The 22626-nt window shown below is 38.4% G+C and overlaps 1 protein-coding gene across 6 annotated transcripts in view; it reads left to right on the top strand.

The window, feature by feature from the left end:
- LOC125255161 (protocadherin-15-like) overlaps window positions 1–22626 on the top strand; it is a 265679-nt gene that overhangs the window by 21215 nt on the left and 221838 nt on the right. The window lies entirely within an intron of this gene.

Genomic DNA, 22626 nt, shown 5'->3' with positions numbered 1-22626 from the left:
GCTGAGAACAGGAAACTGAGGCTACAATTCACACAGGCTTACCAAAATTGGATAAGAGAAGATTGGAAAATCACTGCCTGGTCTGATGAGTCTCAGTTTCTGCTGCGACATTCAGATGGTCAGAATTTGGCGTAAACAACATGAAAGCATGGATGCATCATGGTGGTGTAATGGTGTGGAGGATATTTTCTTGGCACATTTTGAGCCCACAGCCTGAGTGTTGTTGCTGACCATGTCCATCCCTTTATGATCACAGTGCTCCCATTTTCTGATGGCTACTTCCAGCAGGATAACGCGCCCTGTCACAAAGCTCAAATCATCTCAAACTGGTTTCTTGAACATGACAATGAGTTCACTATACTCAAATGGCCTCCACAGTCACCAGATCTCAATACAATAGAGCACCTTTGGGATGTGCTAGAACAGGAGATTCGCCTGGATGTCCATCCGACAAATCTGCAGCAACTGCATGATGCTCTTACGTAAATACAGGCTAAAATCTCTGAGGAATGTTCCAGAATATTGTTGAATCTTTGCCTTGAACCTGGTACTAGCATGTGTACCTAATAAAATGGCCAGAGAGTGTAATCAACATGAGAACAACAATATGCATATATATATGCTAAAGGCGTATCATTTTCGTAAGCACTTGACCCAGTAATAGTAGCACATACCTTGATTTCTATTCTTCCATCTATTTGTGTATTTATGAAACGAAAAAAAAAGTGCTACGAGCACTTTACTGACATAACTGTGACTTCACACAGCACTTACATACTGTTGTTCTCATGTTGATTTGATTGATTATACTATTTTCATTTGTAAGTCACTTTGGAGAAAAGCGTCTGCTAAATGACTAAATGTAATGTAAATGTAGTATATATATATATATATATATATATATATATATATATATATATATATATATATATATATATATATATATATATATACTGTATATATATATATATATATATATATATGATGGATTTCCATATTTCAAGATTGAAAGACTGGGACAAAGGTACCATGGGAAAATCAAATCATAAAATGCACTTGAAAAGGTGCAAGATGATGAAACCATAGTAAAAAAAAAGTCCAGTTTTAATGTGACCCTAAAATGACAAAATAAGTAAATTAATAAAAAAGCTTGTAAATAGGGCTGGACGATTAATCGAAAAGTAATCGAAACCGAAATTCAGAACCTCTAACCGACGTAATTTTCCCATGTCGGTCATTTCGGTTTTTTAATCCTGTTAATACTTCCCCCTTAAAAACATAACTGCGTGTGTAGCCACGTGACTCCGCCCAGTCCAGTCAGTGGCATAAAAGCAAAACACGGAGGTGAACGCCGGTTCAACACATAGTGATGGCGCGCGAGCGGTGAACCTTGCGTCTTGACTAAACTTTGTCAGTTGTATTTGTTTTATGGTTTGGACATTCGAGCGATTAGATCGGATGTGTATTATTATATCGAGCTACCGCGATATATACATATATCTATGCCGCGCTCGCGCAGCTGCATGTGGTACGAACACTCACAAACAGCTGCGCAAAACGTGAAGATCGCGCGCACACAGAGGAACGCAGAAACTTGTTGTCAGCGCTGTCCTGTGATTTATCACTAAAATAGCTTAGAAACTCAAAAGTTATAGCATCTATTTTTTCTACTTTTGAAGGAACTATTTACAACCCACAGCTTCACAATTAATAGAGAGACGGTATGACTAATTCACACACGCAATCACTACTGGTACTGTGCTAATTTATCTTTATCTGATTTACAACGAGCAGAAACCTGTAAGAAATGTTACAAACCATAGATAAAATAACTGCTGATAGTGAGCTATGATGTCAGATCACTCTTTCAACAGGAAAAAAAATATCCCACCTTAATAGTCAATCATAGGCTATTTACAGTAACAAACCTTGTCAGTGAACTATGAGGGCAAAAAAAAAAAAAAAAAAAATCAGAAATAAAATAATCGTTCATTAATCGCAATCAAGGTAAAATGTTCAATTAATCGAGGTTTTGATTTTAGGCCATAATCGTCCAGCCCTACTTGTAAATGTGATATAAAAATGCTCAAAATGTAAGAAAGATGCCTTTATATTCTCATATATTAACTGTTACAATGTTACACATTTTGTTTTTTGCATAGTCACTTTTTAATATGCATTATTAGTAGAAAATGTACACCTCTGCAGAAACCATAATGACTTGGCATGACAGTAAGATAGATGCTAATTTCATGCAGATTGTGATGTAGGAAACTTGTACAATGTATCTCCAGCTCGTCTAAACACAGCTAGATTCTATTCTCACGCACACTAAGCATATCCTGTAACGTTGGACACCACTGCAATTTACTGTATTTCCTTCTTTATGCACAGATATCTAGTTCCTAGGGTTTTATTGATGTAGCACACTGATATGAAATCAGAGAACTATATATTGATCCTTCTCCTACAAAGAGTTGGCAGCAGCTTTTTCATTCAAGCTTCAATTCTGTCATCTTTATTTTATTTCTCTTGAACACACCACTCTGTATGTCATTTTATAGGTTTTGGGAGCTGTATGATTTTTGAAATCTTAATGCTACTCCAAGCAGTGACATTCTGGAGAATTATGGGCTGCCAAATTTGTGCCAACAGTTTAGGGTCCTGTTCTGTTCCTGCATGACATTTTCCTCTGTGCATAAAGTCCATATAGAAATGATTTTCTCGTTGTCCTCACAGACACAGATATGATTGGAATAGCCAAACTAGAATTGGAATTGGCCATATAGTGCATTACTTTAACATAACTAAGCCATTTTAAATCTGTCTGGGTTGAAGCCTTAATTTGCATTTGACCTCCAGGTTTAATGAAGATAAAGGATTTTCTAGACTGAACATTGATTTATTGGTTCCACCTTTTTTCCAGCGTGGAAACTTTTGTAAATGGATTTTTAAAAGAAACTGTAGAGATATATACATGTTAGCATGGTTTATTGAGTTTGACCTTAATGTTCATGGGCTGCTTTCACCTTCTTCCAATGTTATTGAGTCCATATTTTCTCTTCTTTTTGCACTGCATATATTTTCCATTTCCCTATACGTTTTCCGATGTTGAATCCCTCAAAATAGCCTTAAAGTTCACTTAATGTTCTGCAGTAATTACATCTTGCATTCATATTTACAAACACTGATTCGGTCTTAGCAAAAATGGTGACAGTTCAAGGTGAGATATGGAGTGGTCATACAGTATTGTATTTTCCAGAAAATTGTTGAGAGTGGAAAGCTTTCGTTTCTGCTCTGATAGCCGCGCTGAACTCCTTAAGTGTGTGTTATAAATTAGGAATGGTGAGAGAAAATTGTGCATAGTACATTTTTTTGTCTTCAAACAAAAGTTAGGCCTTCAGCTGACAAAGTTTAGATCAGTAATCGGAGAGTCAGTCTTTTGTGGCTGTTCGAACACATTCGGACAGCATGAGTGCCTGCACTGTGAAAACAATCTGGTTTAATGCGTTTTCTACTACCTCTGGAAGTGGTCAAAGGTGGACAGACTCAAAACGTTTTAGACCTTATTTACACCTGTATTTAGCGTCATCCACTTGTGATCTGATCGACCAAAATGCATCTTAATACCAGGTTTAAACAGGGCCACAGCTTTTGTTGTTCATTTTAGCTTAAGTGAAATGGAGCTGCATTATAATAAATGCCAAAACTCATTCAGTTTGAATAAGACAAAAACAATAGTGAGGATCATTTACTGTAATTTCATTATTCAAAGTGCAGACTCTGCTTTTCCCTGACTTTATTTCTCAAACTTTCTCTGCTGAGGTTCCTGTCCATTACAGAGAGGTCCAGAGAGAGCTATCCCTAAGCATTTCTATTCATCTCGATGGCAGTAGCTCAACTGGTATATTATTTATAGTTGTCCATTGAGAAAATCCTTCTTCAGAACAGTATATGTAGTTGCTTCTGCTAACCAGCTAAACCATGACCTTTTGGATGACTATGTTTTGATTCTGTTAGATTTTGTATGTCCTCTGGTGGATTCTTACCCCTGCAGACTTGAACTGAAAAGCTGACACTTCCCATATTGCAGTGTGCAAGAAAACCATTAGACTAACAGGCTAAAGTTGATAGTGGAGTTGGCCTTGTATGCTCCATTCTCACTTGAACCATGACCACTTGAGTTCTGCGGTCCAGCTTCCTAGGCGGTTTCTCTTTTGCCCCTGAAGGTTCAGATGCACCCTCTCCGTTCAGGGACATGGTTCAGCCAGAGTAGGTCAGCAAGGCATGGTGTCCACTGAATGCTAACTAAGGACAAGGGCGAGATTCATTCCAAGAAATATAATCTCATCCATTTTTCATCAGGCTGTGTGAATTCGCAGCTCAGGACATGCTTCATCGCTAAACATTTCAGTGGTCATTAGAATTGCAATAATGTTTCCCTTCAGGGACACCACACGGTGTGAGTCAACATGTTTATATTGTATCAGGTCAGAGCTGTTCATAATGCATAATACGCTGCACACTCATTGGAGTTGATGGTGATTTCTCCACTCAAAAGAGGTCAGTCCTCATATAAAGACTTTAAAGTAATTTAAAGTAAATTTGGCTTGTGGTTTAAAGTTATGGGATACATGCTTAGCAAAAACAAGCCCGTTATTGTACGTGTGCCATCACTGCAATTCCCTTCCTTCCAATCATTGCATCCTGGCATGCAGTAAAACCCAGAACAGTTTCAATTAAAATTATAAAACACTTATGCAAACTTTTGTACTTTCAAATTCAAAACAAATTAAATTGATTGGAAGTTTTTGCTGAGTGTTCTTATCTTCACACTTATTTTCTGCCAAGCGCTGTGACTTAAGCACAAGGGCAGATTGATGTATAGGAGACGTGAAAAGGGCCGATCAGCAGACAGTAGTGGATGGCTCCCTGTGGAGACATCCATCCCACTCAGAAGGTAGAAGTTCAGATCTTTGACCTTAGCTGTGATGGATGTGTCCCGCTGGACAACCAGCCATGTGCTGCAGTGTGTTGACGTGGATGTCATTCCTGCACTGCACTGTCCTTTTATTGTTCTAGAGATTCTTCATAGAAACCCTGGGGCAGTAAAACCATATACCAGAGATACTCAAACTGCACAGCACAGGGGCCACTTTCAGAAAATTCAGGGTGCCCAGGGGCCAGTGAATAAAATGATGAACAAAAGTGAACAAAAGAACTGATTATCTATCTATCTGTGTCTGTCTGTCTGTCTGTCTGTCTGTCTATCATCTGTCTGTCTGTCTATCTATCTATCTATCTATCTGTGTCTGTCTGTCTGCCTGTCTGTCTATCATCTGTCTGTCTGTCTGTCTATCATCTGTCTGTCTGTCTGTCTATATCGTCTGTCTGTCTGTCATCTATCTGTCTGTCTGTCTATCATCTGTCTGTCTGTCTGTCTGTCTGTCTATCATCTGTCTATCTGTCTGTCTGTCTATCTTCTGTCTGTCTATCTGTCTGTCTATATCATCTGTCTGTCTGTCGTCTATCTATCTATCTATCTATCTATCTATGTCTGTCTGTCTGTCTGTCTGTCTGTCTATCTATTTATCTATCTATCTATCTGTCTGTTTGTCTATCTATCTGTGTCTGTCTGTCTGTCTGTCTGTCTGTCTATCATCTGTCTGTCTATCTGTCTGTCTATATCGTCTGTCGTCTGTCTATCTATCTATCTATCTATCTATCTATCTATCTATCTATCTATCTATCTATCTATCTATCTGTCGTCTGTCTATTATCTATCTACAGTGGGTACGGAAAGTATTCAGACCCCCTTAAATTTTTCATTCTTTGTTATATTGCAGCCATTTGCTAAAATCATTTAAGTTCATTTTTTCCTCATTAATGTACACACAGCACCCCATATTGACAGAAAAACACATAATTTTTGCAGATTTATTAAAAAAGAAAAACTGAAATATCACATGGTCCTAAGTATTCAGACCCTTTGCTCAGTATTTAGTAGAAGCACCCTTTTGATCTAATACAGCCATGAGTCTTTTTGGGAAAGATGCAACAAGTTTTTCATACCTGGATCCTCTGCCATTCCTCCTTGCAGATCTTCTCCAGTTCTGTCAGGTTGGATGGTAAACATTGGTGGACAGCCATTTTTAGGTCTCTCCAGAGATGCTCAATTGGGTTTAAGTCAGGGCTCTGGCAGGGTCATTCAAGAACAGTCATGGAGTTGTTGTGAAGCCACTCCTTCGTTATTTTAGCTGTGTGCTTAGGGTCATTGTCTTGTTGGAAGGTAAACCTTTGGCCCAGTCTGAGGTCCTGAGCACTCTGGAGAAGGTTTTCATCCAGATATCCCTGTACTTGGCCGCATTCATCTTTCATCGATTGCAACCAGTCGTCCTGTCCCTGCAGCTGAAAAACACCCCCACAGCATGATGCTGCCACCACCATGCTTCACTGTTGGGACTGTATTGGACAGGTGATGAGCAGTGCCTGGTTTTCTCCACACATACCGCTTAGAATTAAGGCCAAAAAGTTCTATCTTGGTCTCATCAGACCAGAGAATCTTATTTCTCACCATCTTGGCAAACTCCATGCGGGCTTTCATGTGTCTTGCACTGAGGAGAGGCTTCCGTCGGCCCACTCTGCCATAAAGCCCCGACTGGTGGAGGGCTGCAGTGATGGTTGACTTTCTACAACTTTATCCCATCTCCTGACTGCATCTCTGGAGCTCAGTCACAGTGATCTTTGGGTTCTTCTTTACCTCTCTCACCAAGGCTCTTCTCCCCCAATAGCTCAGTTTGGCCGGACGGCCAGCTCTAGGAAGGGTTCTGGTCGTCCCAAACGTCTTCCATTTAAGGATTATGGAGGCCACTGTGCTCTTAGGAACCTTAAGTGCAGCAGAATTTTTTTTGTAACCTTGGCCAGATCTGTGCCTTGCCACAATTCTGTCTCTGAGCTCTTCAGGCAGTTCCTTTGACCTCATGATTCTCATTTGCTCTGACATGCACTGTGAGCTGTAAGGTCTTATATAGATAGTTGTGTGGCTTTCCTAATCAAGTCCAATCAGCATAATCAAACACAGCTGGACTCAAATGAATGTGCAGAACCATCTCAAGGATGATCAGAAGAAATGGACAGCACCTGAGTTAAATATATGAGTGTCACAGCAAAGGGTCTGAATACTTAGGACCATGTGATATTTCAGTTTTTCTTTTTTAATAAATCTGCAAAAATGTCAACAATTCTGTGTTTTTCTGTCAATATGGGATGCTGTGTGTACATTAATGAGGAAAAGAATGAACTTAAATGATTCTAGCAAATGGCTGCAATATAACAAAGAGTGAAAAATTTAAGGGGGTCTGAATACTTTCCGTACCCACTCTATCTATCTATCTATCTATCTATCTATCTATCTATCTATCTATCTATCTATCTATCTATCTATCTATCTATCTATCTATCTATCTATCTATCTATCTATCTATCTATCTATCTGTCTATTAGGGGTGTAACGGTACACGTATTTGTACCGAACCGTTTCGTCAGGGCTTTCGGTACGGTGCACGTGTGTACCAAAGCATTACATTGCAACCAATATTCACCACCAATAACCGCAATAAGCTCTGCGTTTTGTTACTTTCGATAAGAAACAAAGTGTCATCCTTCATCTACGAAATCTATTTAAACAAAAATGCCATTTTGACGTGCTTTGATGTGGGGTGACAGATCACTGTACAGGCGCCTCATTAACCGGCAGCGCGAGCGCGGAGCGCAAGTTGTGTTCATCTCTTCCTCCTTAAATTGAATAAACTGAAAGAACATCAGAAGGTATTGGCATACAACTTACTGACTATAAATCATAGTGTTTCAATATTGCCAAAGCATACATAAAAAAGCCATAGTGTTCTAGTTCGCTATAACTCTTTCGCTTAAAAACATCTATATTCATTATTTTACTTAACCTTTTAGTATATCCTGATAGGCTATTTAATGATGTTTAAATAAATTATGTTAAAATAACAGCCACTGTGTAGAAATGATTATATTTCAACAACGAATTGGAGTAAAAACATTTAGAAGTTATGCAAAAACTGCCTTAGGTGCAGCTTACAGGTTTGCATACAATTTGTTATTTGAGTGTTGATTATTTTATCTAAAAATAAAAAGCAATTGAATTTAGGCTAATAGTTTGGGCTTCTTTCAAGTTAGGGCTCCCTACATAGTTTATAGCATTAGCAGAGATCATTTTTTTTATCCTTAAGAAACTTTTAGTTTTAATTTAATTTAATATATTTAAAGACAAAAACACAATTTGTTCAGTAAACCTCTGTTTAATAATAAAAAAAAGCAATTTTATGTTTAGTTTTCTCTCCACCTGCTGTACCGAAAACTGTACCGAACCGTGACTTCAAACAAAGGTACGTATATATATATATATCTATCTATCTATCTATCTATCTATCTATCTATCTATCTATCTATCTATCTATCTATCTATCTATCTATCTATCTATCTATCTATCTATCTATCTATCTATCTATTCAATTAAATTCAATTAAATTCAAAATTGCTTTATTGGCATGACTGTAAATCATACAATATTGCCAAAGCATACATAAAATACTAATAAAAAAACATCTGTATAATAGAAGAAAATAATATCAAATATTATAACACTATCAAATATTATAACATAACTTAAACTTAAAATTAACAGTGTAACACAATAGTGTCTGACATTTGGTACCCCAGGGAAACAAATATATATATATATATATATATATATATATATATATATATATATACACACACACACACGTGAGGTCAGACACACACACATTACACACATTCACCTGCTGTCTCTCAGGCTGTGGCACATCCACACGTATCTTGCAGCCAGTGCTGCTGTCGGTCCCTCTCCTAATATTAACTTTATTTGTTCTACTTCACTCATGGCTGTAAAATTTTTTATTATGTTAATGAATTTTGTGAAGTAGAGATCTCTAATTGATATGTATTTTTGACAGTGAAGGAGGAAGTGCATCTCTGTCTCGATCTCTCCTGTCCTGCAGTGAACACACACCCTTTGCTCTCTGGGTAACCAGCTCTTTCTGTGTCTGCTGGTCTTGATGGCTAGACTGTGCTCACTGAGCCTGTAATTGGTCAGGATCCGTCTCTGCTTTGTGTCTTTGACACTTTGGAGATATTCTTCTAATTCATAATTTGATTTTAGAGTTTGATAGAATTGTAATTTACTTTGTGTTTTAGTTTCCTTATCCCAACGTTCCAGATATGTATTTTTAGATTGTTTGAAAATTTGGTTTATTTTGATGATTGGATGAGAAGCAGTGCTGGTCTGAGACTGGTTAGTGTTAGTAGAGCTAGTAAGGTTAGTAAGTCTCAGGACCAGCTGACTGAAGGGACTTTTTTCGGGGTTCAGTTCTTGGGTTTGTAATGCTACAAGCGCTTGTAGCGATTCTGTGGGACTTGATTTTAGATGCATCCAGAATTTGAGGGATCTTTTTTGCATATTAGTAATCAATGGGAATCGGCCTAATTCTGCCCTACATACATTATTGGGTGTTCTTCTTTGTAATTTTAGGATCATTTTGCAGAATTCTGTGTGTAGGGCTTCTGTTGGATGTCTGTCCCATCTAATGTAGCTCTGATCACTGAGTGGACCCCAAGCCTCTCTTCCATACAGCGCAAATGGGCTGAATCACACTATCAAATATTTTGCACCAGATTGGAATTGGTAAATCAATGTTTTGGAATCTTTTCTTGATGGCGTATAGAGCTCTTCGAGCTTTATCTTTGAGAGCATTCACTGCCATACTGAAACTCCCCGATGCAGTGATGATCAGACCGGGATAAGTGTACTGCATCGTGTGTTCAAGGGCGGTGCTGCCTAGACTGAACTGGTATCTGTGTTCCTGACATCTGGGCTTTTTCTGGAAGACCATGATGTTGTTCTTCTTGAGGTTTACTGCCAGGGCCCAGTTCTGGCAGTGTTTCTCCAGCAGGTCCAGGTGCTGCTGTAGTCCCTGTGCAGTGGGTGAAAGCAGCACCAGATTATCTGCATACAGCAAGAGCTTGATGTTCTTGTCTTGTAGAGTGAGTCCGGCAGCTGTAGACTGTTCCTACTGCACCGCTAGTTCATTAATGTAAATGTTGAACAGCGTTGGACTCAGGCTACAGCCCTGCCACACTCCTGTCTTCTGGGTGAAGAATTCTGTATGTTTGTTGCCAGTTCGTATTGTACATTTGTTGTTCGAATACATTGATTTAATAATGTCATAAACTTTAACCCCTACACCGCTTTGTAAAAGTTTGTAATATAATCCGTTGTGCCAAATAGAATCAAATGCTTTTTTAAAATCAACAAAGCATGGAAATATTTTTCCGTTTTTGGTCTGTTTTACATGTTTATGGATTAGGGTGTGTAGGGTGTAAATGTGGTCAGTTGTTCTGTGATTTGGAAGGAAGCAGATCTGACTCGGTCTCAGGACATTGTGTTCGGTAAGGAAGTTTACAATTCTATTGTTTAAAATACTGCTAAATAACTTCCCCAGATTACTGCTCACACAAATGCCTCTGAAATTATTAGGGTCCAATTTATTCCCACTCTTATGAATTGGGGTAATAAGTCCTTGGCTCCAGATGTCAGGAAAACAGCCCAAACTACAACCCGAAGTACAGTGTTGAATAATTTGAGCACAGCTGTCTGCAGCTCAGGTGTGCTGTGTTTCAGCATTTCACCCAGAATGCTGTCAGCACCACAAGATTTCTTACATTTTTGGCTTTTGAGTTTGTTTGTCAATTCTTCATATGTAATTGGGAAGTCAAGTGGATTTTGATTGTTTTTAATTGTGTCTTCATAAGTTTGTAGATTTTGGTTGGTCAAATTATAATTGTCATTTAATTGTTTTGGTGGGATTTCTTTATATACATTTTCAAAATGTTTTGTCCAGATTTCTCCATCTTGTATTAGTAGGTCTTGTATTTATTGAATGTTCTATCTCCTGTAATCTTTTGGTCAGATGGTGTTGCTTTTTTCATTCTAATTGTGTCTTTGTATTGTTTTAGTTTTGAACAGTATTCACTTCTGATGTATGTGTTGTTTGGTTCTTTATGTTTCAGATTTGATAATTTTCTAAGTTGTTTCCATAGTGTTTTGCAGTCTGAGTCAAACCATTTTTCATTTTTTTGGGGTATTTTTAGTATATTTTTTGCCTTTCTTTTTCAATTCACTTCTATGTGCTGCTTTTTAAGTATGTAATTTATTTCATTTGTAGCCAAATGAACACCATCTTTAGTTGTTTCAAATTTCTTATTTATAAATGTATTTATTACATTTTTTAGTTCTTCTGAATTGAGGGCTTGGATAAATTTGTCTGGGCTGTCTGGAGCCCATTTGTATCTCTGCTGGAGCTGATACATTTTGCAGGTTTCCAGCCTGTTTTGTTCTGGTGTGTGATGTGTTTTGATATAGATGTTAGTTTGGTTATGGTCAGAGAGTGGAGTTTGCTGTTTGACAGTAAATGCACTGAAGGAGGAGTTTCCTTGTCAGTGATGGCATAGTCAACTACACTAGCTCCAAGACCTGAACAACACGTGAACCTCCCTAAAGAGTCCCCTCTGATCCTGCCGTTAAGAATGTACAGGCCCGAGGCTCGGCAGAGCTGCACTAACTCTTTACCATTTTATTTACAGTTTGGTCGAGGTTGTTTCTTGGTGGGAGATTTTTTGTGAGACTCAGGGGTTTTTGGCCAAAGACGTATTCATTGCCCTTTGGATCTATGTTATCAGGTTCAGATCCTGTTCTTGCATTAAAGTCTTCACACAGCAGCACATTTCCCTGGGCCTGGAAATGGCTGATTTCAGTGTGGAGGTTGTTCAGATATTCCTCATCATGGTACGGGGATTCTGCTGGAGGAATGTAGATGGCACAGATATAAATGCCAGTAGCTGAAATGCCAATTTGTTTGTTTATTTTTAACCAGGAATGAAATTTTCCAACTGTAGTAACAGAAATGTGTTTGGCCAGATCCTCCCTGTACCACACCAGAATTACTCCCGAGTCTCGTCCACGATGGACTGTACTTAATTTAACCGAGGGCACAATTACTGGTCCAACTTTATATTAAGTGGCCTTAACTACTGTGTACTTACATTTAAATTAATGATTTGATACAATGCACTTATTGTGTACATACATGTTTTTACATTGTACTTATATTTGAAAAACACCTGCATGTAATTACATTTATAATTACACTGTTGACCCATCCCTTACACCTTACCCCTACCCTTAAACCTACTCATACCAAAGCTTTCCCTAACCTTACCCGTATCCCAATTCAATAGCAGAAAAAGTGTTTTGCAATTCAATATGAACCCAATAAGTACATTGTACTTATTTTTTGATATAAGTACATAGTAGTTAAGGCCACTTAATATAAAGTGCGACCCAATTACTTCATAGTAGCCTGAGGGACAGTAGGTCAGCACATCATTTCTACACCAGGTTTCAATGAGAGTGATAATATCAGCATCTTTGATATTTTTCAGAAATTCAGGGTCTGTGCTTTTAGAACCAAATATTGAAGAATGAAGACCCTGAATATTCCAACAACTTATATGAAATGAACACATTAGTATTATTAAAGATAAACCTATTTGGTAGGACAGAGAGAAAATAACGTGAAAATGGTAAATAATTTACATTAGTGGTTTTTTTTTTTTTTTTTTTCAATAGAGCACTGTGTTTGTGAATGAATGATGTTCTTATCTGCTCAGTTAGCTGGCAGGTGTGGCGGTGGTGGGTGGAGCAGGAGGTCGGGCTACAGCTTCAGCGTAGCTCTGTGCTCTCGGTTGCAGGGATTTCTCTTGGTGTGGATGTGGGGTGGGGCTTTGGTTTCTTCTTCCTGATGGGGGCTTGATGGCCAGCAGGTGGATGTGAAGTTGGTGACTGCAAGTTTACAGGTGTGTAGTGAGCCATAGGTGGGTGTGGGTGTGGTGGATGATGAGGGATGATTGTCCAGCTGACATCTTTCCTCACCGGGGTCGGAGGGGTATGTCTGGGCATGTAGGGGTGGATGGGCCGGTAATGTTCTGGAGTCGGTAATAGGTGTCTTGGTGAAGTTAGGCTGCGGCCCAGGTCTGCATCCTTTAGGTTTTTTGCAAAAACCTGCACTGCGTCTTTGTGTAGATGAAGTCCGTCATACAGGTGTTGGAGGCTGATGTGGTGGTGGTGGACCAGGTGCATGTTTGGGAGTGCAGAACATCTGCAGGAAATTTCAGCATTGATGCTGTAGATGATGTGTGGTGGTGTGTCACGTCGTGGGACAAGTGTGGAGATGATGATTCGGGAATTTTTTGCTGGCGATTTCTGCCATTTTCCTGACAGCATCAGCAGTGTTGTTGCGCAGTGAATGGAGGTCATTAGTCCCGGTGTGGATTATAACACACGAGGGGTGTCCTGTGAAGTCTCTGATGATCTGCTGGGCGTGGCCTGTTGTGCTGCATCGCTTTGCAGCAACTTTCTGATGTGATCTATCTATCTATCTATCTATCTATCTATCTATCTATCTATCTATCTATCTATCTATCTATCTATCTATCTATCTATCTATCTATCTATCTATCTATCTATCTATCTATCTATCTATCTATCTTATGATAGAATTGGAAAATACTTAACAAATTCACTATAATTCATTTGTATAGTCCAGAACAGCTATCTCCCTTAGTAATTGGATGCAGTGTTTTAGGAATCAGTCTGTTTTTTTTTTTGTTGTTGTTAAATTGTCTATTTTGCTGTCAAGCTTTTGACGTTTGGGTGTTATTTTCTTACATTTTTTGCTGCTAAATGGAAAAAAAGTTAAAAAATGCCAGAAGCAGTCTGTCACTATGCACAAATCACTAATGACAGTATTTGCATTTCATAATGCTTTGCTTTACAATCATTAAAGAGAGATTATGAATTGTGAAACCTTTTGTAAATTAATCTGATTACACTACCACTTAAATGTCCTTAAAATATACTGCAAGTTTTGCACCCCGAGAAAGACGTGTGGTGCGGTATAAAGAAACTATACCTTGCACATTATGAATTCTTGAGATGTAGACAGCTTTGCTGTTTATAAACGGAATGTTCATGTGTATTGTTGACCCAGAAACTGCTAATTAATTTTCAAATGATGTCCAAATTGTGGGGTGGGTGGGGGGTATATGGCAGGTATACTCATGTACTTTGAGTACAGTATACCTGCCATATACTGTTCAGTTATTACCTTCTATTTTTTTTTATATATATATATATATATATATATATATATATATATATATATATATATATATATATATATACTTTAGCAGGATATGCTTATGTCTTATGCATGTGCTTGGACCTTGGATACTATTTTTTATTATTTTTTTTATTATTATTTTTTAACACATTTAAAATAGACTTATTGCCTACCTGTAGAGTCATATATTCCGTACAAAATAACCTAAAATAATATTTCATACTAACTTCTGTACGACATTCACAAACAAAACACTCCAGATGAATTATCCATAATCATAGTTATACAGACAGGCTACAGTCACATACTAGTAGTTATACACATCATATTGATAGGTATTTAAGTAGGACTCAAGAGCACACATACAAGTGTAATTAGTTTTTTTTCTTCTACATGGCATATGGCATAAATAATAATAAACAAGACACTTGCCTTGTGCAACAAAATCCTTTGATTAGCATTAAACCTGGTCATGTAGTCAACACCAGTTTGAAAAGGGATGCCACTGCATGGAAGATGAAAGGAGCAGTTTTTTTTTTTATTACTATTTTAGGCAAAATCAGTTTATTCTTTTCCATGAAAATGAAAATACATTTTTTTTTTTTTCAATTCAAACAGCTGCAGTCCATGCTGTCTGCTAGATTTACAGTAATTAGAAAATCATATTAGCTTCTCTAAGATGTTTCTTCAAAGAAAACCTTTCCCGTCATTAAAAACCATTCCACCCAGAGAATGTCATGTAACATGTATGCTGATCAATGAGATGATTCAATCAGCAACGAGTTGGGTTGACTTCTGTAAGCACAGCTTGAGTAATTAAACCTGTAACTGTACCTTTTAGATCAGAGCTGCCTTAGATGCCATTACTCATGCTCATGTCATTCCACACCCGTAAGACCTTCATTCATATTCAGAACCAAATTTAAGATATTTTTGATAAAATCCGATGGCTCAGTGAGGCCTGCATTGCCAGCAAGATAGTTAACACTTTCAAATGCCCAGAAAGCTACTAAAGACATATTTAAAACAGTTCATGTGACTACAGTGGTTCAACCTTAATGTTATGAAGCGATGAGAATACTTTTTGTGCCCAAAAATAAATAACTTTATTCATCAATATAAAGTTATTTATATTTATTCATCAATATCTAGTGATGGGCAATTTCAAAACACTGCTTCATGAAGCTTCGAAGCTTTACAAATCTTTTGTTTCGAATCAGTGGTTCGGAGAATGTATCAATCTGCCAAATTTATTTTTTTTGTAAACGAGGCTTCGTTACATCATATGTGTTTCGAAACATTTAGAAATTTCAATGGTTCACGTGACTTTGGCAGTTTGATACAGGCTTTGATCCACTGATTCGAAACAAAAGACTCGTAAAGCTTTGAATCTATGGGTGTGGAATGATATTTTTGGGTGAACTAACCCTTAAGGCAAAAAGTACAATAAAAGAATTTAAAAAATATAAATAATTTATTTAAATGAAAATGACTCTGCCACTAGGCAATCAGACAGTCTTTAATGAACAATTTAGAGGTTGATATTCTTTGTATCACATTAAAACAGCATACTGATGAATTATGATTAACCTCAGTAGGAAACCAACATTTTTGTAATGTTCATGGGTCTGGATTTGTGGCTCTTCATAGATCTGTTTCCTTCCTGTGTACTGGCTTGTTGAGGAGTATTGATTTTTTTTTTTCTTCTTCTTTTTTTTTTTTCCTGTGATTACTCTCATTGGCTCTTTTCCAAGCTTCCAGAGGTGTGTTATCTAAGGCATTTGTAAGACAGACTCTCATTGTCTTACTTTTATATGTTTGCAGTGAAACTTGGTGCCATACATTTAAATAATGCTTTACCCTAGCTTAAAGGATTAGTTCACTTTCAAATTAAAATTTCCTGATAATTTATTCACCCCCATGTCATCCAAGATGTTCATGTCTTTCTCTCTTCAGTCGAAAAGAAATTAAGGTTTTTGATGAAAACATTCCAGTATTTTTCTCCATATAGTGGATTTCAATGGCCTTCAAACGGTTGAAGGTCTAAATTACAGTTTCATTGCAGCTTCAAAGCGTTCTGCATGTCTTATCTAGAGAAACCATCACTCATTTTCTAAAAAAAAAAAATAAATAAATACATTTTATACTAACCCGATTCCAAAAAAGTTGGGACACTGTACAAATTGTGAATAAAAACAGAATGCAATGATGTGGAAGTTTCAAATTTCAATATTTTATTCAGAATACAACATAGATGACATATCAAATGTTTAAACTGAGAAAATGTATAATTTTAAGGGAAAAATAAGTTGATTTTAAATTATGGCATCAACATATCTCAAAAAAGTTGGGACACGGCCATGTTTACCACTGTGTGGCATCCTCTCTTCTTTTTATAACAGTCTGCAAACGTCTGGGGACTGAGGAGACAAGTTGCTCAAATTTAGGAATAGGAATGTTGTCCCATTCTTGTCTAATACAGGCTTCTAGTTGCTCAACTGTCTTAGGTCTTCTTTGTCGCATCTTCCTCTTTATGATGCACCAAATGTTTTCTATGGGTGAAAGATCTGGACTGCAGGCTGGCCATTTTAGTACCCGGATCCTTCTTCTACGCAGCCATGATGTTGTAATTGATGCAGTATGCGGTCTGGCATTGTCATGTTGGAAAATGCAAGGTCTTCCCTTAAAGAGACGACGTCTGGATGGGACCATATATTGTTCAAGAACTTGGATATACCTTTCAGCATTGATGGTGCCTTTCCAGATGTGTAAGCTGCCCATGCCACACGCACTCATGCAACCCCATACCATCAGAGATGCAGGCTTCTGAACTGAGCGCTGATAACAACTTGGGTTGTCCTTGTCCTCTTTAGTCCGGATGACATGGCGTCCCATTTTTCCAAAAAGAACTTCAAATTTTGATTTGTCTGACCACAGAGCAGTTTTCCACTTTGCCATAGTCCATTTTAAATGAGCCTTGGCCCAGAGAAAACGCCTGCGCTTCTGGATCATGTTTAGATATGGCTTCTTTTTTGACCTATAGAGGTTTAGCCGGCAACGGTGAATGGCACGGTGGATTGTGTTCACCAACAATGTTTTCTGGAAGTATTCCTGAGCCCATGTTGTGATTTCCATTACAGTAGCATTCCTGTATGAGATGCAGTGCCGTCTAAGGGCCCGAAGATCACGGGCATCCAGTATGGTTTTCCGGCCTTGACCCTTACGCACAGAGATTGTTCCAGTTTCTCTGAATCTTTGGATGATATTATGCACTGTAGATGATGATAACTTCAAACTCTTTGCAATTGTTCTCTGAGAAACTCCTTTCTGATATTGCTCCACTATTTTTCACTGCAGCATTGGGGGAATTGCTGATCCTCTGCCCATCTTGACTTCTGAGAGACACTGCCATTCTGAGAGACACTGCCATTCTGAGAGGCTCTTTTTACACCCAATCATGTTGCCAATTGACCTAAAAAGTTGCAAATTGGTCCTCCAGTTGTTCCTTATATGTACATTGAACTTTTCCGGCCTTTTATTGCTACTGTCCCAGCTTTTTTGGAATGTGTAGATCTCACGAAATCCAAAATGAGCCAATATTTGGCATGACATTTCAAAATGTCTCACTTTCAACATTTGATATGTTATCTATATTCTATTGTGAATAAAATATAAGTTTATTATTATTAAGAGATTTGTAAATTATTGCATTCCTTTTTTATTCACAATTTGTACAGTGTCCCAACTTTTTGGAATCGGGTTTGTACATTTTAACCAGAAATGCTCATCTTGACCTAGCTCTCTTCTTCTTCTTCTTCTTCTTCTTCTCTATTAGAATTCCAGCAGTGTAGACACTGCTAAGTATATTACTGCCCTCCACAGGTCAATGTTTAAGCTAATTCTTATATACTTGCACTAGCATATTGTAGAAGAAGAAGAGAGCTAGTTCAAGATGAGCATTTATAGTTAAAATGTATAAAATGTTAATTTTGTTTTTAGAAAATGAGTCATGGTTTCTCTAGATAAGACCCTTATTCCTCGTCTGGGATCGTGTTGAACGCTTTGAAGCTGCAATGAAACTGTAATTTTGACCTTCAACCACCATATATATATATATATATATATATATATATATATCTATATATATATCAAAAGCCTTAATTTCTTTTCGACTGAAGAAAGAAAGACATGAACATCTTGGATGACATGGGGGTGAGTAAATTATCAGGAAATTTTAATTTGAAAGTGAACTAATCCTTTAAATTTCTCACCCTCACAATCAATCCCCCATGACTTACTTTTTTGTGTGTGTGTGTGTGTGTGTGTGTGTGAGCACAAAAGGAGATGCTAGACAGAATGTTCAACACTGCTCTTTCCACAGTGAAGGTGGCAGGTGACCATGGGCTGTAAAGCTCCAAAAAATGACAAAGAGGTAATAATGACTATAATGTCTTAAATGTCACTCTTTTCCTCACACAAGACATACGGAACCATACTATGCAGTGGAAAAGCACCAAAAGCTGCATTTTTAAATGTATCCTGATTAATGTAGGCTTGGAGACTACAGAACCTCTATGCTGTGGTTCTCACCTCTGCTGAAGCTGAGTGAAATTTAGGTCACCTCTTAGGCTAAATGAAACTAAGAAAATAAAAGCTTATTGGTCTAGGGTGCTATTTGGCACAGCATTTGTCAAAAGATTATCAATGTTATCTATGCTTCTGTCTGAGTCATGCTCAGTGTAAAAGGGGCCCCAAAGCCATGAATCTTTAATGGGAACACAAGATAGTTGGTCTTTCCTTTGAAACCCTGCCCGCCATCATAGGCCCAGTTGCTAAGAGAGCCCAGCTTGCCTTGGTTTAATGTGTCAGCACTTCTGATGTTACGTAAAGCCGCACACATGCTATCAATCTCTAATTCATGAGCGGCAGACCAGAGATGAGACTTGGAGACACAAGCCCAAATGCAAATGGTCGTCGTCAAAACACAGCAAACCAATCCTATAAATTTTTACTGTAGACTTGACCTTCATTTGCTCTTCAAACTATTAACCTTTGTGTAACGGGACAGTATATTTCCTACGTGTCCTCCCTTGTAAATGAAGCATGGTTTAGCACCCCTGAAGAAAACCCATTTTGTTCATAATCACTGATCTGTGTTGCAGAATTCATGGTGTCGATTTTGTGTGATTTATATCCTACTGTCTTCTTCTCATAACTTGCCGTTAATTTCTGGATAAAGGTACGTAGGGAGGAGAGACCGGTGGAGAAAAACCAATGGGTTGAGACTGGATTCATTGCAACAGCAAGCAACAGCAGCCGTAGATCTCGTCTTGCCTACCGTGAAGGAGCATGTTAATCAAATCAGTCACTCAAGGACTGCAGCGTAGCACTGTCTCATTGCTTGCCACTGTAAATCAAGAGAGTGGATAGTCAGTTCCTGCAATGCTGGGGTGAAATAAAACTCACAGGATTTAAAGATGCAGTAGGTGATCTGGGAAATGTGAACATTAGCCTGCTAGCATTAAAAGCATACAATCCCACCCTCCCTGCAAGTCGCCGTCCAAAGCCATGCCTCCTCCAACATACATGAACGCATGAATTTTGATACATACACAGCTGTTCTCGGCAAAGTGTCACAAGAGATGGCGTTAAACTACCTCATGCCTCAAATCACATAATATTACAATAATAATGAATGTAAACAACTTAGAGAGCTCGTACTTGTACCACCTGACTGGTGAAGATTCATTTTGGTGTTGAACAGCTCCAGTTAGAACGTCACGGGTTGCCATCTCTTAACTATGGTAGTTATGGTGTGAACGCAGCATAAGCTCATTGTTTTGAACTGTAAAAGGTGGTTGCTGTTTGTTTGCGCAGGTGACTGCAGATCTGTCTGTGTAAACTCTGCATTGCATGAAACACCTTGATGACGTATGATGTCTGCATGAACAGTGTGCGTGAGGGTATGTAAAGACATACGTTGGCAGGCAGGTAGGACATCATTTTATTTAATGTGGACTGAAAATAGGGTTCTGAGCTCAGAATTTGGCCCGAACCTAGAGTACTCCCCCCATATACCTGGTGTGACCCCCCCCTGTTCGAACCACCCGCTCTAAGTGGGACTCGAACCCCGGTCCGCCGGCATGGGAGTCGGCCGCTCTAACAAGGAGGCTAAAGACCGCAGTCGCTAGAGCGCCTCTTGAGATCAGGGTAGTGAGCTTTACATGCACACCTCTTACCGGCCTACGTCCGTTACAGTCACCCCCCCAAAACTCACTCCCATCCGGGTCACGGCACCAATGTAACCCCTCCTGTTCGAACCGCCCACTTTAAGCGGGACTTGAACCCGTATGGAAGTCGGGCGCTCTAACAAGGAGGCTAAAGACCGCAGTCTCTAGCGTCAGTCACTAGAGTCCCTCTTGAGATCAGGGGAGTGAGGTTTACATGCACACTTCTTACTGGCCTACATCCGTTACACTGGCTGGGATAGTAACCAGCCGAGAGTGAGGAGTTGGGGTGGTGGAGGGATGCAGAAAACTGCCGAGTCACATAGGTGAGTCGGCTATGTATATATAGGCCTACTCTCATGCTGATTGGATAGATCATTTGAATGTTTTCCTCCTGAGCTTTATTAATAAAACAATTTTAGAAGAAGTTGTGGTTAGAGGTTGTGGAATTACTATAGGAGATACTTTGACGATTAGAATTTGTGGATTTAGGAGATACAACATCTTGTTGCTTTCCCTGTTAAAAAGCTGTCAGTTCTTTTTTTTATTTAGAATTTTTTGCCACCTCTTTTGACATTGAAATTCAAAAGTGGACTTTACTAGATTTGAAGGTGTCCCTTATCTCATGTGTAACATCAAGACGACATGTCTGAAGTACATTTGCTAATGGCAAGTCAGTAGCTCTGAAAAATGCAATCACTACTGTCAGGAACAATTATATTAATGTCAATCATCTCTTTGTTGTTCTTAATACATGTAGCACTGATGTAGAAATTGCATCAGACTCAAACTGTTTGCAGCCCATTTTGCTGTCAAGCTGTACAGTGATTTGGACAAATGGCACAGGTTTAGGATCATCATCCTTGTTGGTCCTGGAACAAAATTACCTTGACCATTTGGGGGTTGGAGTGTGAAGAACATTCTTATCAATCTGTCATTTGATTTTAGAGTTAACGTTAAGGTTGTGGTTGGGGCTCTTGTCAGTCTTGTTAACCTGAGTTTAAGCCAAATTTTATGGCTGGGGTTGAGATAAAAAAAAAAAAAAAAAAAAAAAAATTCTTTAAATTTTCAGCTGTTTTTAGACTTTGAGTTAATGGTTAAGCTCAGGTGAAGGCATGTATGGTTATTTGTTTGAAAGTAATTCTGTTCCAGGACAAACTAAAGATATTGGTATGGGTACATTTTTCCCTTATTGGCAAAATCGTGGCCCAGGTAATTTATGACCATGGATTTGCCAATTAGGACATGTTCCTAGATCAATTTTTTTTGTTGGTTTTGGAACAAATTTATTTATGACTAATTGGATTTTAGGTTTGTAGTTAGGGCTGTCGCGGTTAAGGAATTTCCCTTGCGGTATTTTTGAGTGGCTCAGCGCGATATGCGGTATTACCGGGAGAGAGAGAGAGAGAGAGAGAGAAAGATCATATTCAATAACGAAACTAAATAGAGCATTGAAGTAAAGAGAATGTCAAAATAAGGGTCTACAAAGCAGAACATAAACCTGACAATAAGATGGTAGAGCTATTGTTGTATGTATAATAGTTAGTTCCGATCCTCGAATCTGACTAAACAAGACTTTCTGCTGATATTTCACGAGTATAAGCAGAACTAACGTTACTCATCTCTGCGCGTTCTAGACGGGCTGTCAGTCAGTGCAGTTACATTGTTGTGACACAAGGTGGCGGCAAGGGACTGTCTTTGAGTCTTTAAACCGTTCATTCAACCGCACGTTCAAAAACGCAGATTCATTCAGAGAGATGAAATGAAACAAGCTATTGAAATCATTTTAACGTTGAGCGCCACTTTATAAGGCTCAGCTGACCAGTAATGCTTCGATGCTAATGCAGAGATTTCGCTATCCTTGGACACGGCAACTTTTTTTCATGAATATATGTCTCGGCCTGAAGGACAGACACAGGTAATCGCACGCGCTCAGTCGATCTCTCTCACATTCACTGTCTGTTTAGGTTTGTTTAGTGCAAATCTACGGAGCCTCTGTACAAATCACCATGGTACACATTATGCTATCATTATTACCTTATTTAATATTTAGTACTCGTGTATGAAGTGTAAAACGAGAAGGACATAG

The sequence above is a fragment of the Megalobrama amblycephala genome, linkage group LG20 (assembly GCF_018812025.1).
Source record: "Megalobrama amblycephala isolate DHTTF-2021 linkage group LG20, ASM1881202v1, whole genome shotgun sequence".
In the NCBI taxonomy this organism is placed as follows: Eukaryota; Metazoa; Chordata; class Actinopteri; order Cypriniformes; family Xenocyprididae; genus Megalobrama; species Megalobrama amblycephala.
Note: the sequence above shows the minus strand (reverse complement) of the source record. Positions and strands in the feature narration are given on the sequence as shown.